This window comes from Cnephaeus nilssonii (genome assembly GCF_951640355.1).
Source record: "Cnephaeus nilssonii genome assembly, chromosome: 14".
Taxonomy (NCBI): domain Eukaryota; kingdom Metazoa; phylum Chordata; class Mammalia; order Chiroptera; family Vespertilionidae; genus Cnephaeus; species Cnephaeus nilssonii.
The window spans coordinates 59,537,706-59,553,746 of NC_137085.1; the positions used below are offsets into that span (position 1 = coordinate 59,537,706).

General features: G+C 41.2%; 1 protein-coding gene and 1 pseudogene across 4 annotated transcripts in view; one reads left to right on the top strand and one right to left on the bottom strand.

Moving 5' to 3' along the window:
• The window catches only part of ADAMTSL1 (ADAMTS like 1), an 879,784-nt gene that overhangs the window by 405,048 nt on the left and 458,695 nt on the right, over positions 1-16,041 (top strand). The window lies entirely within an intron of this gene.
• On the bottom strand, positions 3,261-9,394 carry LOC307111093 (rho GTPase-activating protein 20-like; annotated as a pseudogene). Its single transcript has one exon. The product of its transcript is annotated as a rho GTPase-activating protein 20-like (transcript).

Consider the following 16,041-nt stretch of genomic DNA (forward strand, 5'->3'; position numbering starts at 1 on the left):
ATTTGGAATTTATTTTTGTATATTGGTATAAGAAAGTTGTGCAGCTTCATTTTTTTGCATCTGTCTGTCAAGTTTCCCCAACATTATTCATCAAAGAGATTGTCTTTTCCCACTGTATATTCCTACTCTCTTTATCATTGATTAATTGACCATATAAATATAGATTAATTTCTGGGCATTGTATTCTGTTCCATTGATATATGTGTCTGTTTTTATGCCAGTACCATACTGTTTGATTATTATAGCTTTGTAGTATATTTGAAACCAGGGAGCTTATTACTTACAACTTTGTCCCTTTTTTTAATACTGCTTTGGTTATTTGGAGTCTTTTATGATTCCATATAAATTTTAGGATTACTTGTTCTAGTTCTGTGAAAGAAAGCATTGGTATTTTGATAGGAGTTACATTGATTCTATAGATTGCTTTGTGTAGTATGGTCATTTAAATGATATTAATTCTTCCAATCCATGAACAGAGTGTATTGTTCCACTTATTTGTGCCTTCATTTTTTTATCACCAGTTTCTTAATAGTTTTTTAGAGTACAGCTCTTTCACCTCCTTAGTTAAATTTATTTCTAATTATTTTATGCACTTTGATACAATTGTAAATAGGATGGTTTTCTTAATTTCTCTTTTTGATAGTTAATTATTAGTATATAGAAACACCACAAATTCTATATATAAGTTTTGTATTCTGCAACTAAATTAATTTATTCTGATAGTTTTTTCTTTGGTGAAGTCTTTAGGGTTTTCTATATATAGTATCATGTTATCTGCGAATAGTGACAGTGTTATTTCTTCCTTTCCAATTTGGATGCCCTTCAGCACTCATACTAAAGTTAGTCAATGTAATTTCTTCACGTATAACCCAGGTACTTTTCAAGCTGCCGCCTCTGCACAAGAACTCGGAGCAAGAGCATTTGTACCTGAGCCTTTGAAGAGTAGAGTCTCGGTTTTCTATAGGCCTTTGGTTCTCTCAGTCGGAAGCTCTGCTGGTTTTCAGGCCAGATATTATGAGGACTCCGCTTCCTAGTGCAGGTCTCCTGGGTTGGTGAGTCTGGTGTGGGCTTAGACTCCTCATCCTCAGGGCGGAGCACCATGGTTTTTATAACACTCCCACTTATGGGTCCTGACTAGAACCTGTCTCTACCCCTGTACCCATCACAATGTAGCTTCCTTTATAATATCATTAGTTTTCCAAAATCTGTTCACCTAGTCTTTGGGTCATTCTTGGCAATGGTTGCTTCTATATTTAGTTGTAGATTTGGTGTGTCCATGGGAGAAGGTGAGTTCAGTTTCTTCCTACTCCACCATCTTGACCCCTCCCTCCTGCCATAATGCTTAAACCCTTCATTGACAAGGTGTTAATCTTTCACAGTTTTCAAGCCTTCTTTTAGTTTACTTTGTCATTTAAACTATAAGCATCAGGACTCAGCACATTTCTAAAGCAGGGTCTTAAGAAATACATGTATTACTTCTCTATGCACTATGCCTATTTGTATGGTGTTTTTTTTTTTAACGCTTATACTTTCTAACAGAATCCCTGATGACATTTTTTATTTTCTGGGCATGCCATTCACTGTGATCTTGGGATCTCTTCTTTTTCAACCCATATGAATAAATTCGACATTATCACTGGGTTCAGGTTTGTTTAGATTTCTTATCTAATATTTATTTCTCTCCTCTCCCCAATGTTTTACTCTTATCCATAAATGTTGTTCTTGAATGATTTCCCAATGGTCTATGAAGTTAAATTATGAACTTAGCCCGTGTTGTGAATGCCTTGCTGCCTGTCCAATATGATGTTATCATCCCAAAAGGAAATCCTGCCTTTGGAATTACTCTTTCCAGGAGGAGAAAGGAGAAAATTTCCCTGAGCTTTTTAAGTATTATATTTTTGGAATCCATGATGTTTTGATGAGCAATACACCATTATTTTGTATGCACACCAAAAAGATAAAAGCTTAAGATAAGGAATCTAATATTATTATAATGTACTAATCTAAGAGAATCTAATCATACAAAGTTTGTTATACATGAGGGATACATCCTTATTGTGTAAGTAAATGAAAAGACAAACAAATAAGCAAAAGCACCATATAGCAAAGACTAGATAAAAAGCTTGCATTTCTCCATATTAGCCCTGACTGGGAGAAGAGAAAAATATCCCCTGATTATTTGAACCAAAACACAGTGCAACACGGGTTTGCCATCTGAATTCAGAAAAGTGATTGGAAGTTGCTGTTGGTTTATAAGACATGTCTCAATTTCAAATATGTTAAAATCTGTTTTAAATGTTTGTTGTAGAATCAATGAAAGAAATTAATTTAAATTGTTTAGAAATTAGTGTTGTTTATACTTTTGCCTGTATTTTCTTCTAAGAGGTTTGGATAAGCATCTATATCTATACCTCATTGTTCTACAAATTGGATTTCCAGATGTCTCAAGGTCATTTATCACTGGATAACCCTCTCTGGGTTCAACTTGATGTTTCCTCCTATCCTCCATAAAGATGGAACATTTGAGAGGCTAATGTCCATAATGAAGTGTGTATATTTTAAAGACCCTTAGAGCATTGCAGTATTGTCTTGCTCAAGGTAGTATACATCTAAATGCAATTGTCAGATGTAAAGTAACACTGAAAATATATTCAGTTTAACAGCTGGCTTTATGGTATTGGTTTTCAACACTCTCTTTCCATCAGATACACAGTAGACTATCATCTTACTAAATATCTCAAATTGAGTGGGATCATACTTCTCATTTCCATTGAGTGGTTGACTCTCAAGGAATACCCTGATGCTTCTTGTGACATATGCGCAGTGGAATTACATTGTTACTGACCCATATATCCTCCCATGGACATAATGTCATTATGATAAAGTAGGAGTTTGAGATTATATAGTTAAAATAATTTAAAAGAATTCTTTTTGTACACTAAAGTGACCTGGAAACTATATTCATATGCAGATTTTTCTCAAATTTGGTTTTGATTTCTAGTCTGGAACATATTTGGAAAATTCTGCACACTTTGTCCCCCTCTTTAAAAATCACAATGCAGCCCTAGCCAGTTTGGCGCAGTGGATAGAGCATCAGCCTGCAGATTGAAGGGTCCCAGGTTCGATTCTGGTCAAGGGCACATGCCTGGTTTGCAGGTTCGATCCTCAGTAGGGGGCATGCAGGAGGCAGCTGATCAATGATTCTCTCTCATCATTGATATTTCTCTCACTCTCTCCCTCTTCTTCCTTTCTGAAATCAATAAAAATATATATTTTTAAAAAGTAACAATGCACATTTGAAAATTAAATGCTATGAGAAGCCTGGGCAGTGAGGAAACCTAGTCATATTTTCACAGCCATTTACCAAGAAACCATGTCTTTCATATAAAATCTATTCTCCTTTTCATTGCACAGTTTAAGATGCTAGAGAAAAAGTTGTCATTTTGACTCTTTAAGTGCTGATTAGAGAGGCAGACAGGACACAGAATGGACCTTATGGGCTGTTTTGATAGTAAGCTTTTAAAAGGTTTTAGGTAGGAGAGTGATCTAATCTGATGTGCTATAGGGCTAAAGAAATCAAATCCTCTTCGTCAATAATTATTCATTCCTTCAAAAAATATTTAATGAGTGTCTATTGTAAGCTAGGTATCGTGTTAGATGCTAAAGGGTAATATTCAAGAGATAGAGTAGATGTTAAATTGTAAATGTTAAAATGATGGTCATCTTCAGGGCCAGAATATTAAGATACTATGTTGGAGAAGTATCATGGTAGGGAAATAATTCGATTAAACACACATTCACTTACCACTTATGTGCTAGATAGCTGTTCTCTCCCGGAGTTATAGAGGTGAATCAGTACATTCCAAGCTGCTGGGGATCCTATAAGCTTGTGGGTGCAGCCACCTCTCTTTGGTTGCCAAGGGTCAAACATTTGTAGAGCAAGATGTAAAGAAAGCAGAACAGTCTTTTCTTTGCCCTGAAACAGTTCATAAACTTAAGGATGGAAGGGGACTGTAGTTTCACTGTCCACTCACAATTGACCTCATATTTTTTAAGTTTCCATTTTAGAATATACTGTGACATGACTTTCAAAAATAAAGTAATATATTCTTAAAGATTATAGAAAAAAACATTAAAAAAAAGAAAATTTAAATAAGTCATAGCTGTGGAGCTGGCTTGCTCCAGGACAGAGAGACCAAGGTTCCCTACGGGTGTCTTGATTCCTGACAGATTCTTAGTTTTGGTCCCAGTCCACTTAGGTTGTTACAATAGTCTCTTTAATAAGAGGAGAAGGGTCTCTATTCCTGGCAATCACAACCACAATAGCAACAACCAAAAAACCTAACTAGTTGCACTTTAGCATTATAAGTTAGGGCTGATCAATAACAATGCTTTAATTGGAACGTGTTGTTCAGTTATTGGTGCTCAAGATGGTGTTTTCCACCATGTTCTTTTACTTAAATCTAACCCTAGCAACTCCCTCTTTTCAAAGCCTTTAAGTTATGACATTTTTTATGACAAAGAAGTAACAGTTTTATTGTTTATTGACATACTTTTATAAGACTTTTTCCTAAATGTGTGAGGTATATCTTCTTTGATCACCCTATTGTATTTCAACAAATTGGTCATATCATTTTTTATAGCAAGCACAGAAACATGACTTAGTCTTTTCCTCAGTATGGTCAATCAGAACAGTTTTGATGGATATTTTTAAAAAAGCTTCTTTTAACTTTAGTTCTCAGTATTGGTAATGCCATGTAAACTTTTGGGATTGTTGTCAAATTTGGAAAACCTTTATCAATCTTCTTTCATATTATGCTCTTACAGAATACTTACTATAGCTTTGTGCCCTCCAGGTACAGGAATTCAAATAAAGTTTATTTTGTATTTCCCATTAAAAATATATGATGTATTTATAATTGTATGTAGAATATATTTCTAACAGGAGTGAATTTTCATCTTGACTTGCTGTCAATGAAAACCAAATTCTAACCTTAAATTTTTATATGTCTAATGAATGGAAGAATTTTCCATAGACAAGCTTCTGGTTGCATACATTCCAAACCTGTTTCTACTCATTATCCACATATTTCTGGTGGTAAGTGCCCCTTTCATGAGGGAAAATCCCAGTAAGACCTCTGGCCTTGAACTTATGTGTCATGAGACTGAGTGAGTCAATACAGTGAGTAGTCAGAGTATTCCTGGAAGCCACGCGTATATCAGGACAGCTAGCAAGAAGGGAACTATAAACAACATAAATACACCTCACTAAATACAAACTAAATCTACCCTAATTTCAATTTCTCCTCAACTGGATCTCAAAAATGCTCTTGATCACTCCAGTGAAATTTGACCAGAGAGAAAGCATAATGAAGGGGAAATTGAAGTGGAGGGAGGCAGCAGGCTTAACCAATTGTGGTTTAAATATTTTATTTCTGTAATTTTTTTTAACCTAAACTCATATGAACACATTGGTAGGGCCCCTCCCCGGGTCTTGGAAGGGGCTCATGAAGCTGAAAAGTCTGAGGCTTAAATTTCATTGGCTTTCCACCTCTGAATTTTAGTTTTCTTTTGTTTCTAACCGACTTAAGTCTTTTTCTACCTCATTATACATTTTTCTATTGCTTGCCTTCCTCTTACAGTTTCTGTTGACTCCCATGGAGCCCAGTTCTACTTTCTAACTTCTTTTCCTGCAGCCTTTCAGGTCTAGCTTTTTTTATTTCTTTTCCCTCCAGATGTGGTTGCTTTTGGTTTAAGTAGCAATGCCTAGAACTGTTGCCTATAATGGGTTAGGGAAGAGTGGGAAACAGTATAACATGTTCTGAATGGGACTGCCCTGCGGTATTAACAGATTCTAACATCAGGAAAGTAGAAAGCGAGTCAAGGAAGTAAGCCTGCTGAGTGGTGAGACTGACCACTCTTGGTTGGTGTTGGATAGAACACATTTAAAGGAATACTACCACTTGATTACTTTGTTTCATCCATGTTGTTACATGTGTCAGTAGCCCAGTTTCTTTTTATAGCTGAGTAGTATTCCTTTGCATGTTATACCACCTTTTAGTTATTCATTTACCAGTTGATGGACATTTGGATTGCTTTCACTTTGGAAGTGTTTTTGAATAATGCTTCTATGAATATTTATATACCAGTCTGTGTAGTTATATGTTTTCATTTCTTTTTTTGCAAGTACAAAAATACATTTATTACATAACACATAGTAGTACAATTTGTCAAGATATATCATACAATTCAAAGCATTTTAAATAAAGCATCAGTCTAATATGTTATAGGTTAACAGTATAATAAAATGACATTCTTCACATCATACAATGTAATACTTTACAGCAATAATAACAAACTATTCACATTATTACAGGAGTATCTAAGGGAAAACAGAGCATAGAAAGTTATTCAAGAACCTCGACATCTATTTTCTTCTATCCTTCAAATTGGGTGGGTAATTTTCCACTCATCAATATGGCGGGCAGGGAGAGGCTAGAACTATTATTTTGTTAACTAGAGAAGAAATCTCTTCCAGAAAGGCACTGCAAGTTGAGAGCTTCATTCACAACTTGGGGTTCAGACAACAGTAGTTCCCCAAGGGTAAGGGAAATCCCTGCGGCCTTTATAAGCCACAAGGGGTGCATATGGACACTCAGGAGTCTAACTATAGGAGTGGTCGGTTACAAGTTGACATCTACTTCACATCTGTGACTGAGATAGCCAGGCCATGAAGGAGTTCTTTGGACCCAGAGTTCTAAACGCTAATGATACAGGGCGAAGAGGTTAGGTAGCACCAATAGCTAATACTGAAAAACTTACATCTCACAGAAAACTTTACTTTTTTTCCCCTATAACTGAAAAAAATGCAACATTTAGGACAACAGGGAGAGAACGTTTGACACAAAAGTTCCCTGGTGGCTCAGAAAAACAATTTGGAATAAGTTAGTTTGTGGGAGAAAGGTCCTGATGGTGGACCTGAGAGACCCAATGGATTCTAAGCAACTTCTTATAAGTTAAAATGAAGGAAGATGTATATCCATTTCTGATGTTATCCCTTCATACTGCTTGGCAGGTGATCATCCAGGAGATGTACCAGTGTAACCTTTAAGGAGAGAGAGGAGAAATGTCCATGGGTATGAAATAAACGTATGGGGCATAAACCACCTGTAAACCTTGAATCACTGGGAAAAATAAATGCAAAAATTTCTGGAGGTGAGGACATCCAAATCCAGTGACTGCAAAGAAGGCTGGCCTGACAGCCAAGACGCCTTCTCTCTCTGCTAGTATCCCTACAATCACACGACAGGACCAATCCCATTTATAATAATGAAAGCATAATATGCTAATTAAACCAGGCGTCCTTCTGGGATGACCTTCCAGACAAAGCCAGGGCTGTGAGGGAAGCCCGGGTCCCAGGTGCCTGCCAGCGGCCAGAGAGAAGCCCAGGTCTCAGGTGCCAGAGGGAAGCCAGTGCCGGCAGCCTGGGGAATTTCGTGCATCGGGATTCTAGTAAGGAAAAGCCTCCTAAATACTCAGGTGATGCAATTATTTAGTCTAAACATTTTGCCAAATGGTCTCAATAAAGAGAATCATTTTATTGTCTTAAGTATTAGCAATTATTATCTTTATGTTCCCTATCCTGGGTATTTTATACAAAAAAAAAGTCAAAATTATCATCTTGATGTCATTTTTATCCCACTTTCAGTTCTCCTGATTTTAGCCCACTTTCAGTTCTCAGATGCATCAGGGCGTCTCCTGATGTATCTGAATCGAAGGGCTGGCTCCTGGGATGATCATGTGAGGACATGTGACTGCAAGATGCCACAGAAATGGCCGCTGGGTTGGATGCAGGGAGAAGCTTCACAGGATTTCCTTCATTACCAAACAAGCTTTCCTTCTTAGCATTTGTGTTAGTGGCCCTTTTCTTGATATCGGTGCCTGTAACTAAACTCTGTTTAAAATATCTTACCCTCTTCCTGTAGGGGTTGATTCTGCTTCAGATGGTCCTCCTCTTTCTGTGAGAGAATCGCATCACAGCTGGACTTGCGTAGCCTTTCCCGCCTGAGAGAGGAAAGCTTTGAGTCTAGATAGCTGGTGCTGGGCTCCGAGCAGCGCTGGTGCTGCCTCGGGCTTTCTGGAGCATCTGCTGCAGCTGTGGACCAGCTGGGTGTGGTCATGCCAGACAGGGGCCCAGCAGGGTCCTGCAGTGTGGGCTCTCCATACAGTACCATAACGGTGATGGGCTTGGATTCAAGAGGCCGTTCCTTTTGAATGTCTTCGTGTTTAGAACGGTCTAAGTCAAAGTCGCTCGGGGTTAAAAGACCAGCCACCGCAGGCTGGTCAAGGTCATCATCACTAGGGGTCAAGGTCATCATCACTAGGGGTCAAGGTCATCATTACTAGGGGTCAAGGCAGAGTCCATGCTTCTGCTCCCCTGACCGAGGTTCGTCACCAAGTCACCACATGGGGCCTCAGCATCGGCATCCGCTCACCTTCCAAGCTGCCATTACAGAAGTCAGTCATCTGTAAGCAAGAGATGTGGGAGGCATTCTTAGTATCACATCTCGCGGAAACCTCTCCAAAGAGGGAAGTGGTTTCTTCTCCAAATATTTGACAGCAATTTTCAATCAGAAATTGAATAAGCAGAGTAACCTTATTTATAAATTCATTTTCTAGTTCTGGTTGGAGGAGGTAGGAGGCCAATGAATGCTTGTAGCGATGCATACTGCTAAGTTAAGTGCCGTCATCTGACTGGATGAGGAGTGTTGCTCAATGTTGCATAAGACCCCGAAAAGGTACCTTAGGAGAACAACATTGGCTCTCGGAAGCTGGTCTAACAGCCTGTGAATTGTATTTATTTTCTCTTCATCATTTCCTTGATCCATGACACAGACCCAGTGATGACACAGATCTGATGAGAAAATACTACCAGGAATATTTCATAGAAAATCCTTTAAAAATGATGCTATCACAAAAACAGACTCACTACAGAATCCAGTTTCTCCTTCAGCTCTCTGCAAGATTTCACGTGGGCTGACAGATTGAAGATGCCTTTCGTGCGAGGTCCTTTCTGATCAAGAATGAAAAGCCTATCTGAGACAGGTTTGGGCAGACTGTCATTCTCACAGATACGTGGCAGAGACACTCCAAAGAGCTGTCCTGGCGTAGGAGAGGTTGGTGACATGGGCAAGTTACCCGGGTGAGTACTAGAACCCCGCTGTATGCTACACCTTCTCCTTTTAAATGTCTTCTGACCTGACTGGCTCAGCTGCTGGGCAGCAGCCTGGTGGCCGGGCTGCAGGGTGAACTGGCACCGCCTCTCCCGGGGCAGCTGTTCCATGAGGAAGAGCTCCCGGGGGACGGACGGGCTGAATCCCTTATTGTTATAGTTTTAGAACAGGCACGGTCCCCAATGCCCTTGGTGACGATTTTGGGGAGAATGCTCTTCGGACAGTCCTTCTCCTTCTCTAGACTGAGGCATCTCCGGGGGAGGGAGAGCCATGTGCCCTTCTGCTCTGGGGAACGGGAAGTGGCCACGAAGTTCACCGTGGGTCCGCCCAGGACAAACGATGTCATGGCATCGGCACTGCCTTCTCCCCCTTCATCCACACAGCTTGCTGCCCACATGCCACTCAGTTTTATTTTAGTTTTCCTCCTGAAGTTGTTATATTTGATGTTGGCCACAACCAACCGGTCACTGAACAGGAAGAGGTGCCCCTCCCGCCTCTGCGGGCCTCTCTTGAGTTCTACCAGGCCATCAGGTAGCAGGGCGCTACCGGGGCACACGAAGGATGACAGAAACGCACCCGTGTCCACACCTGCAGGAGGCCTCTCCTTGGCAGCTGGCTGTTTTTGGCAGGGCGTCATCAAGGGTAAGAGGTGGAGCCCACCATCTAGTGCTTTCATTCTCCTCCTGGCGGGTTGCTGAGCCCCGTGGGGCACCACAGCCCTGATGACTTCTTCAGACCCAGGGTCCAGTGCCTGCGGGGCTGGGAAAGGCAAGGTCCCACCTTGGCCCTGCCCCCCGCTGGGGACTGGGCTGCCTGCCTACCCTGTGGTGGATGGAGAAGAGGGCGGAGCCTGCTGGGTCTCTCAGACTCACACACAGAGAGTTTGCAGAGTACAGAGTTCGGGGAGATGTGGGAGAAGACCAAGGGTGCTGGGGGGTGACCTGGGAGGTGGCTTTGCCACTGGCCTGAGGGCAGATAAAATAGGAAGTTCTAGAATTAGAACACAGGGCCCCAAGAGCCTCCAGAGTTAAATCCCCCTCTCGATGGTTTGAGTTCCCCCTCTCCTGTGGGGGTGATGGGCGGGGGGGGGGGGGCAGGGCAAGCAGGGCAGTGGCTGGGGGAGAGGGGGATCCAGCAGGTGTTCCTCCTCCTGTGGCATCTCTGCCAACTCAGGGTCCTCACTTTCTGGGAGTAGGGCCTCTCTGGTGTAGACACCTGTCAGGGAGGAGGATCTCCCAGCCTGCCCCCCTAGAGTCTCCTGCTTTGCTGGCAGATGTGCCTGATCTCTCAGCTGAGCAGTTTCCGTGTAAGTCAGCGGTGTCCCAGGCATTCATTTCACGTCCTCCCCCGTCCCCGTCCCCAACCCCCACTCCCCCAGCCCCCCCCTGCCAGGGCAAATAGTAAAGTAGAAAGGCAGGATTCAGCCCTAAGCCAAGCGCCCTCCAATCTGTTTCCATTTGTTTTGGGTAGAAATCTAGAAGTGGAATCACTGGGTCTTATGGTAAATGTATATTTAACTTTTAAAGAAATTTCCAAAATATTTTTCAAAGGGGCTTACCATAAAATTTTAAACTATCTCTTGGCATTGATGGGGAGCCATTAACGGGATTAAGATGAGGATTATCACAGCTAATTAATTCTTAAATCATCTACTTACACAATGAAGACTGACTTCTAAAAACCAAGATTAGAAAGGTCCCAGTTAGAACATTACTGTAACCTTCCAGGTGGAAGATGAAGGCATGAACCACGAACTCTGAGAGGAAGGATGGACTCAGTAAATATTCAGGACATAAAATAAACAGGACTTTGTGACTGATTTGATATATAGGAGTGAAGCAGAGAATTCTATGAACCCTAGGTTTCAGGCTTTAGCAGATGGATGAAAACTAATGAACAGAACTCTAGGCTGAGCACTGGCAGGTGCACCATTCTGCTTCCACCCTAAGCTGGGAGTTCTGCTGCCTGCACTGTGGCCGATTCCCCCTGGAGACTCCCAGCTTGCAGGCTCACGCTGAAGTCAGAGAAGGAGAAAAGGTGAAGGCACCCCCCACGCCCCAGCCCCGGCCCATCCGACAAAGTCCTCCTTTGCTTTTTCACTCACACTCTGGTACTCAGCCTTTAGGACCTCTCTGCCCGCAGGATGTTTGTAACAGGAAAGGCTGCTGTAATCGCTGGAGCGAATATTCCAGGAATGTCACTGCAGCCCACACCATGGAAGGGCTAACTTGCTTCCTTCCTTCCCAGGATGCTTTCAGGGTGTGCAAAGAAGACACTGCCTTTACCATCCCATTTCCTACTGCCTCAATCAACTCTGTAACAAGAGCTCTATTTCCCACTCCCATGCAGATAAACGGAGCATTTGACAAACAACAGGTACAGTTATGGCTTTTCTGCAGGCTTAGCGTTGCTCAAAGTTGTGCGTTACATTGGGGACAGGCTCTGTATATGATTCTAGCATCATGCCAAACTGGCGCTAATGGCTTCCTTTGCCTTCAAGTTTCTGTCTAGTGCTTTCAACCATGTGGGAGATTTGCTATTGACTGACTTGACTGCTTGCAAAACTCGAATGAAACTATGTCAAAATATAAAATATGGAAAGGACACAGGAAAGAACATTCTTCTTTTAGTTTTGCACAGGCTTGCTAATGTGCTGCTCATGAGTAGGAGGTGGTGAATCCAGGGACTCTAAGAGGCTGTCCTCTTGTTTGTTCAAGTTGGACAAGAGAGGAAGGAATGGAGGAGTGCTTAGAGGAGACTTTAAAGAAGAGGCAGGTACCTTTTCGTATGACAAGGGAATGGTGGAGTCCAATATGTACCAAGAAGGGGACCCAGTGACAACTGTTTCGAAGTCATTTGTCCTCAAGCTCTGGGATGTGGAGAAGAATGAATTAATTTTAACAATTTTATTGAGATATAATTACTATGCCACAAAGTTTACCTATTTAAAGTACCCATTTAAAGTTTACCCATTTAAAATACATAATTCAATGATTTTAGTGCATTAACAGAGTTGTGTGATCATAACCTTAATGTAATTTTTGAAGTTTCCTCATACCACAAAGGCACTGTGCACATTACCAGTCCCCTCCAACAACTCCATTCAATGCTCCACCCAACAACCACTAGTCTCCTTTCCGTCTCTCTGGATTTATCTATTTTGGACCTTTCCTATAAATGAAATCTTATAATTATGTGCTCTTTTGTTTCTGGCTCCTTTCGAGTATCATAATATTTTCAAGGTTCATCTATGTTGTAGCACTTATTGGTACTTCATTCCTCTTTTCATTTGAGTGACATTTCATTGTATGGATAGAGTATATCTTGTTTATCCTTCATAAGTTTATGGACATTTTGTGCTGTTTTCCAGGTTGGGTAACCTGGGGCACATTATTTTACCTCTTAAGTTTCCTGACTTAAGAGGTTGATAATTAAAAGCTACCTCACAGGGAAGTTGTGAAGATTATGTTAGATAACTGAGTAGGCGCTTTGTCAACTGCAAAGTACTTCACCAGCACAACGCTAGTCATTACTCCACAAGCACTACCATGTGACCTGTTACATGAGAGTAACAAAGTGACATGGAAATCCATGGACGTGGTGACTATAAGGTGGAGGCTTCCAAATTGCTTCTAACCAGGACCAACTTGCAGTAGAAGGAAGAAACACACACACGTTCTAAAATCCAGACTGATTAAAGATTTGAGATCCATTAACATATGAGACATCATTCCAGATGAGGATCTTTAAGAGCAAAATAATGTACCTGTGGACACTGTTACTCCTTAAAGATGAATTCAAAATTTACATTTCAAAAAGCAATGCTATGCGGTTTTCAGAAGTGACCTCTTAAGTTTTCCTATCAAATCAATTCATGTTATTAGAATTCTGTGGTGTATTAGTTCACTGAGATAGCAAACAAGCAAGAAAATGTGTGAAGAAAGGGGAAACAACTCTGGCCATGTTGTTCAGTGGTTACAGTATCGGCCCATGCACTGGAGTAGCGGATTTGATTTTTGGTCAGGGGCGCATACCTGGGTTGCAGGCTCATTCTCTGGCCCTGGTCGGGGTGCATGTGGGAGGCAACCAATTGATGTGTTTCTCTCTTTTTCTCCCCCCCCCCCCGCCCCTCCTTCCTCCCTACCTTCCACTCCTTCTAAAAAAAATCAATTGAGAAAATATCTTCAGGTGAGGATTAACAAAAAAACAAAAGAAAAGGGAAAACATTCATGAGCCTATGCAGTGTAAATTTCTTCTTCTTTTTTTTCTTTCTGCAAAATGAGGGCTTCCAACTCAGATTTTGGGTGGAGATTGTAAGAAAGAGGAAATCGGGTCACCCATCAGAAGAGAATTACTACAAGAGTAAATGTTTTTTGATGAGAACACACTATCCAGTGGGCACCTGTGTGTGCTGGAGCGTGGGGAGAGGAGCAGCGATGGGAACCACTGAGGAAGTGGGGCGAGATGAACACAGGTGACGGTCAGACAGCCCGGTGGTACCAGAGACAGGACGGAAACCCAGGACCCCTAATCCTCATACTCAGTTTATCTCCCTTTCCCAGGAAAGGGTCTTCTCGGGCTGGCTGGGATCAGTAGATGTCAATCAGCAGCACTGGGGATACTTCAATGTACACCAATTCTTTAGAATTTTTAACTTACTTTCTATAACTGTTTACATTGCTAAGAACTGTTGCTAAACATTTTTGGTAAATAAGAAGCACTGATTAAAATCTATTAGGCTTCAATAATAAATCCATTCCTTCTTTTCTCTGTCTATATGCCTACTGAATCCTATTTTCTCTCAGTCAATGGTACCATCCTCTGTGAAGACAGCCAAACCCCTCTGTGCTCCCACAGCTCCTCTAGTCAGTGCTAACTCTATTCAGCACTCGTTAGATTGTATTTTGCACTAGCATCATCCATTTGAATGTCTCTTCAACTTCTCAAAGTTCCTGAAAGGCAGTGATTTTTTATCTTGTTCATCTTTATTTCCCTGTGCCTAGCTCCATGCATAAGAACTTTCTTTTTTTAAAAAATATATTTTATTGATTTTTTACAGAGAGGAAGAGAGAGGGATAGAGTCAGAAATATCGATGAGAGAGAAATATCAATCAGCTACCTCTTGCACACCCCCTACTGGGGATGTGCCCGCAACCAAGGTACATGCCCTTGACCGGAATCGAACCTGGGACCCTTGAGTCCGCAGGCCGACGCTCTATCCACTGAGCCAAACCGGTTTCGGCAGAACTTTCATCAGATTATTGATGTGTTACCTTTAAAATGCTTATAAATATACCATGTTGGGACCATGTGTTTAGAGAGAGAATGCTCAGCTGTGCTTCTGAGGAGCTTCCCACAAATGACAGGTAAAGGAAGGGCATTCTCGCATAGAGGGACACGAATGGCATTTTTAGAACAAGTAAATATTTAAATATTAAATGTGCTCAAGTAATACAGAATTTCTCATTTTGCAGAGTTGGTCACATTTAAGTGAAAGCAGTATTACTGTGAGCTAGCTGGTGCTAAGTGAAAAGTCATTTTCTTCTTGTTCATGTGGATCATCACCCACATCTTTGCCTCCACCCAGATCTTCCTCCTCTGAGCTTCCCATGAATCCATCCCGAAAACCCATTTGTCTGAAACCATGCTTATTCCAGATCTGCTTTTGCTCCACTAATTATTTTCACAGCGAATACCACCACTTTTTCCCCATGCCAGCTGCCCAGGACAAAAAGAAGGTCTTTGACCTTGATTTGCATGTTTTCCTTCTCAATTAATTAGCCACTAAAGTTTATCAATTCTAAGTTTTAATATCTCTCAAATCCATCCACTTCTCTCCATCTCACTGCCACTGTCGTTAATATGGCCCTCATCATTTCATGGTGAATGAAAGCATCAGCCCTCTAAATGGCCACTCTTTCACTCATTTTACCTCCCTCATTTATGGTCTAAATCTTTTTAAATTACTACCTAAATCATGTCTCTAAATCACTAATTTCTTCTTGTCCTTCCTCTGCTTAGGGTTTCTCAGGATGAAGTTTAAATCTTTTTATGATCTCTGTGATACCTCTCAGTCCTCACTTACCAGCATTCTCCAGCCATTCCTAACACCTTTCAATTCATTAAGCATGCCATGCTCTTTCTGGCCCTTAGGTCTTTGCATCTTTTGCTTATCTCCCCTACCCCCAAAACAACAACAACAACACTTTTCTGTCATTCATCACTCAGCGGAGGTATCTTCTCTTCCAGAAAGCCTACCCTGACTTCAGACCTCACCTAGCAGTCTGATGTAGAAATTCCAAACCATCCCTATGCTTGACCGTACAATGACTGCCATTGAGCTGTAATCACCAGCAGAATTGTGGTGTCTATTGGCAATAATACTTAGACATTTACTGGATGCTAGTTTTTGTACTTGATAGGCATTCTTTCATTGATTCCTCACAAAATGTTATGAAGTTGACTTCATTAATTTACCTCCAATTTAATTAAAATATAGTCTATTACAAATAAAACTTTTAAAAGACTATTACAAGAAAGTGTGATGAATGGGCAGGAGATAGGCTGAACTTAACAGCATTAGCTTTGGAATCCTTTAAATCAGCACAGGCTAAAATCACAGCTCTGCCACTTACTACTTACCCACTGTGCCATCTTGGGAAAGTTCATTATTTCACAAATCCCCAGCTTCCTCACTTGTAAATATCTGTGTTTTCCGATGGTCTTAGGTGACCCTGCTAGCGGTTCTCAACCTGTGGGTCGCAACCCACAGGTTGAGAACCGCTGCTGTAGAGCCTAAGACCATCGG